Genomic DNA, 6,247 nt, shown 5'->3' with positions numbered 1-6,247 from the left:
GACATTGTTGTGGGGGCTTAGGGAGGAGACGTAGGTCGCCCAGCACACACCACCACGTAAATATGAGAGAACGGTTAGCAGTCACGTAGTCGCAGCTGGAGAGCGAAAAGCTAACTGTATGCTTCCTGCTCTGTCGCTGATTGCAGTGATTAAATCGTGTTGCTTCTTTGTTTGAAATAGAAAACCCAACATGCATGGTGTGCATTTTATAAGAGTTGTGTGTGAGAGAGAGAGATTTTTATTTCTTATATGAGTGTGCACTTGTTCAATTTTGAACGAAAGCACGTACGGTAACCGATGAAAAAAGATTTTTAAAAAAATGCGCTTGCTGTAAACATTTTTGTCGGAGTGTGAAGCTACGACTGAAGATCTTGGCCAGCGTGAAGGAACTGGCTTGAGTCCTGAACATCGGATGTGAGGACACATATTACCTACTCATAATACTCATACAGACATTCATACGCCCACATATTCACACAAGCATATATAAACGCACGCACGCGCTCATACAGACACATCGATATATCCACGGTGAACATAGTGCACTCAAAATTGGACACCACGCCCTCCCCTCTGTAAATCATGATTTTTAACTGTGTGGCAATAAACATATGTGACTATATACATGCAGGACATTATTAAACCTAAGACCTATATATCGGTACAACTATCTTAAAATCTGACCTGGGATCGAGTGACATTTAGTTCAGTTGATGTTTTGATGACGACACCTGACACACATTTTCTTACCAACTTGATAACATTGATGTCGATAAGCCACGTACATAGGTCTGCTCACAGACGGAGGAGGCAGTGATGCGTGGCCTCGTGTACACTGTCGCCGCTCAGCATGTCGGTCAGGTGTACACTGATGACAGGGAGGACACAGACAGCACAGCCTCAAAAACAGTCGTGAACGGTGAACCTGTAACTTTACGAAGTTCTACACACACAGTGACAACAGCTTCGTACGCATGACATCATACACAACCTACGAAGGCAAAGTTCATTTGTATACACGAGGTCAGGATCGACGAAAATTCATACACGAGAGGTCTTTCATAGCCTGAAGGCTGTTACACTCACTTTCGTCATTCGAGATGTAAGAAATAAACTGTCACAGTGCTATATATTTTCTTTTTGAGTGCTTTGTAAAGGTTTTTATTAAAAAATAACTAAACAAGATAGAACAGCAATTTAAATTGATTATGACAGATCAAAATGTGTAGAAGTGGAACAATTTTACCGTAATCTTGCTTCTGAACTCCCTTTTATGATAATCCAACCAAAATTTGGTATATTATGTGAAGTTTGGAAAATGTTTTTTTTTTACACATTTCAAAAAAAAAATTCGGGAGCAGATGAAAACCATTTTTACACCATTCGTGGCCAAATTCTCCTTCATCTGAAGCAGGAATATCCTCTGGGATGTTCTTTCTTTTGTTATTCGACGTTTCAGATGCATGATGTTCACAATGTGTACCATCGAAAAGGACAGGTAGTGTAGAAGGTTCCCAGTCACTTAATCCCCAGACACTTCATCCCCAACGCTTCATCCTTAAAATGAAATTTTAACTATAAAAATTATGAAGCCGGCGAAAAATTTAATTGAAATTCAAATAATTATCTTCCTATAAACATCACAATAAGTTTTACAATTAAAATAAATATTGAAATACATTAATAATATTTAAATCATGCTATTAACTTCAACGTCATTTGAACATCTACAACATTAGTTAAAGTATTTTAATTGTAAAACTTATTGTGATGTTTATATGAAAATAATTATTTGAATTTCAATTAAATTTTTCGCTGGCTTCATAATTTTTATAGTTAAAATTTCATTTTAAGGTTGAAGCGTTGGGGATTAAGTGTCTGGGGATTAAGTGTCTGGACACCAGTGTAGAATATCGGCGAGACTTTCGTTCAAACATACGTCCTTCATCATGTAAGGGAGATAATTGTGTTCATAAAGGCCTAAACTATCTTATTTTATTAAGTTTTTCTTTTAAACCACGAGCTGTATAGGCCTAAACAAATTACAACAGTGCATCAGCCCAATGTGAATACTGCGTAACAAGTGAGCGGCCACCTGTGTTGAGTGCATAAAGAAAGAGTTAAGCTTTCATCTATGTGAGAGTTTAGTTCTACTTACACAGCAAAAATCAAAATATGTAAATATACATTGTAACTTTTTTCTTTTCTTCTACAGGATTCCACCACTCATGGATCGATTTTTGGTGTCATATTTTTCTGTCTTTTATGTAAATTGTTTGACTTTATGTTATAAATAATTATTTCAAAAATAACTTTCATGGGGTAAAAAATTATTGACTGTAATTTTTATGTAAATAATTGGATGAATGCTTATGTTCAAAAACAACTTTAATGCTTTAAATAATGTAAACTGTTAAAATAGTTTTTTGTTGTAAATAATAAAATTGTTTAATGATATCTCTTGCCTACTATTTATGGGTTGTGAGGAAACGAGATTTTGAAAAGCTGTTGAATGTTTTCTTCATGGTGTGCAAGCCTGTGTATCAGTGTAAGTAAAAGTGAGAAAGGGTGAGGGATGCAGCAAGAGGGGAGTGGGAGTGGGGAATTTGATGGGAAAACATGACTTCTCATGGGCGATCGGTGGGAAGGTGGGTGGGTCTTTCGTGGGAAAACATGGCAACCCGTGGGAATTCCCTAAGAGGTCCCCTTAGGGTCCCGCTTCCAAAACCCGAGAGGGACCCAACTTTCTTCCCGAAGAGGTCCCATGAGGGACCCGAGAGTTCTTGCAGGCTGGGGAAATGCTGTACTTGGCCTCCCGTGTAAGGGTCAGAGGCCAAATATTGAGTTCGAACGTTCGATCTGCCTCTCTTTAATTCTTTGTTCTCTCCCTCTTCTCATTTTACCACCCTCGTAAATATAGAACTGTCATCGTCACTTTTTTCTTTCTTTCAAACACACACACACACGTACAAACACACAATAATAATAAACGTGTGCTTTATAATCACACTCACAAAGGAGCATGCTCTTTGCGCTTCAGGCAAGTAGGAGACATGAACAGAATACAAAGGACAGAAGGAGAAAGAACGATGCAGACAATAACTAAGACAAACATATAGAAGAAACAAAGATCGAGAAATCTGGGAATCCGTTCTCGCATTCACTGTTTAAGGGCATTCACTGTTTTAATTTCTTTGTATGCTCGCGCCCTAATTACTATAGTTGTCAACAGTGTGATTACAGTCTATGGACTAGTCCGCCTGCTCGTCTTCCTCAGCACATTTCTGACACTCTTCATCCTTATTGTAGCCAGTCCAGAGAATGAAGGAGAAGAGTAGCATGGTCCCGTTTCCTAGCATCGGACATGGTAGTACTGTACACATACATGAGAAAAGAGAAACACCGATGTATGTAAATGTGATAGCATACAAGTAATATATACGCACACTAGCTCTTCGTTTTAATCATCCCCCTTACTGTTTTCTTCCTGAACAGTTCCCACGACCAGTGTAGTGAACTTCATACCTTTCTGTGTCAAATAGTAGGAACTGAGACTTTAGTGTCAACTAGTAGGGCTCGCTGTCACATGACACTGTCTTTTGTTCCCCTTAACAACGCCCTCCATGGTCCCCCCCTACAGCTCGCATAAAAGTCAGGAGAGGATTACACATATATCCGCCCACCCCATTCACCCTCCATATCTATGGGTACCCTACCAATGGTCTCATTGTGATCCAGGGTAGGCCTGTTGTTCTGGTAGCTACACAGACTGTTGTACATGTACTGTCTACGTGGCGTACGAGTGCGCGAGTCTACTGCTGGCGACTAATATTTACGAGATTTGTTAAGGTAATTGTAACTTGTAAGCTTGCTGAATATAAGGAAACGGTGGGTGCATTTACAAGTGCAGTCATGCAGAATCAGAGGTTTTTATCTCCTACTTGAATTCGTCGGGAGGAGACATGACAGCACGATATCTAGTAGTGCAGGAAGTTCAGTATTGGAGAGGGAAGGGTGTGAACTTCATGCTATCAACAGTTTTGGCACTCATGCAGTCATACACAAAAAAAAAAAGAATTTGTGTGAGTGCACCCATGCAAACACACACACGTACACAATGGTAGGGCGGTAACACATGCTGCTTTAAAAACATTAAACAAGAAATAAACCTAATTCAAAAATGGTTCACCCTGCTAACGCAACAACAACAACAACAACAACAACAACAACAACAACAACAACAACAACAACAACAACAACAACATAAAGATAATGTATATTCAGAATAGCATAAACTATTAATTATATTCCAGGCTCAATTGCAAGTCAGTGTGCCCAAAACACTGCGCCTTCTTTGATTATTTAATGAACCGTATTGCAATCTCATTCACATTTAGAGATCAACCCTTTCTTTAAAAACACTCATAATGAGGCAGTTATTCAAATGTGTCTTGCAAACTCTCGGATATACTTTTGCTTTTCTGCCTTCTGCAGTTCCATGGTAACGGGAATAATAAGATACAGTTTCAAAGGCTTATCAATCTCGTTTAGCATTTTTCTCACAGTCTCTGGTGATACCAACTCAGATGAAACAGAGACGATGGACTGAACTGTCGTTTTGTCTGGGCTCAGAGTGGTGGCTCGACAGAAATGAGAGGTGGCAACATTTCTAGAACTTTCTATACTTCTGCCTAGTGCTGCCCCAAAATGTAACTTTTCCGTCTGTCTCGGCGCGTGAAAGCTTTCTTTATGAATGTGATTAGGAGTTTCAAAGAACTGTTGTCTGTAGTATCTGATCCTTAGCTGGCACTGACTGCGATTCTGTTCAGCGAAATCGTCTGACAGATATGGCCAGACTAGTATAATCTTAGTTCCGATCTTTAGATGTACAGTTCTGTGTAATGGGACATGGACTGTGAGCACTGTGTTTCGGACAGTTACAGAAACTGAGACAGAACATGTCACCATCAGAATGAGTAAGTAATGTATTATTTTTTATATGAATAGTATTTTAAAAAACTGCTGGCGTGACTCCTCCATCTCTCTCTCTCACACCACAATGAACATATCAAAAACTATGAAGTGCACCTTTTTAATTATTGCAGATTATTTGTGCGTATATTTTCGAATGTATCGTAGAGACAAAAGACGGATTTGCTTTCAGCCGATATTATAGATGACACTGATTTTATCTACTTGTCGAGACTGCAAACAGGTTTGCACCGTTACAGTTCCCCCTTTTTCTTTATCTCGAAGTCTCCCAAACATGAGCGAACAGGCGGGCAAGGAGGAAGACCAATGGTCTTAACAGTAGCTCCTTGGGTCGCTGACTGGAACACACATTCCTTGTGTTTTGGAATAAAGAGCTACGGGCAACCGAGATAATGTTTCTTGTTGCCAACTGGAAAAGAGCCAAGTACAGTAGCAGTTAGCTGAGGGCTTCAGGGACCAAAGGTACGCTACTCGTACTTTAACAACGCAACTACCGACAGAGTAGCCTCCCCTGTTTGTAGGAAAACAGTTTAGTGATGCAGGGTATGAAGACCGTTACTACTATAAGATGGAGTGCTCCAAGGTTCAATGGCTTATCGTCCTCCACAAATGATTTGGTACTGGGGAAAATGATATACGGATATCGACAGTCTTAATGGGATACATTTTATTTCATTTTTAAAGATGAGGCATCCACCGACATACAAAACAAAATATTTATATCAATAAACACTATTAGATATATTTGAGTATTGTGCGCATTCATATTATTGCAATATAAGGATCACTTTATTCACTACTTTTCGACTTTTTTTTGAAGAACAATGCCTCAGATTGCATAGTCAGTGAAGATGCAAAGTCAGAACAACATCAACAGACTGGACATATAGTACATCATAATAACTGCAGATATCAGATGTAGTGCCTTGTAATAAATTGCAGAAGAGGTCAAATCTAGTGCCATGTGTGAGGTTAAAGGTCAGATTTAGTGTCTTGTAACAGGTCCAATGATGGCAGTTGTCTTTCCACATCGGTCTCGAAGGACAACGCGAGTGCAATATTTTTTCTTTATGAACCGACAATTGAATTTCTCCATAAAATAGAGAGAAAAATAAGGGAGAAAAAGATGAACAGCCGAAATGACACAAACATAAAAACAACTGAATTTTACAACTTTATTTTTATTGCTTTCGTCAAACAACTATGATTCTTATAAATCGCAAACAGAATTTTATTTATTTAAAAACTCATCAAA

Source organism: Pomacea canaliculata, linkage group LG8, assembly GCF_003073045.1.
Source record: "Pomacea canaliculata isolate SZHN2017 linkage group LG8, ASM307304v1, whole genome shotgun sequence".
NCBI classification, from domain to species: domain Eukaryota; kingdom Metazoa; phylum Mollusca; class Gastropoda; order Architaenioglossa; family Ampullariidae; genus Pomacea; species Pomacea canaliculata.
The sequence above is the reverse complement of the archived record's forward strand: the minus strand, read 5'-3'. Positions refer to the sequence as shown.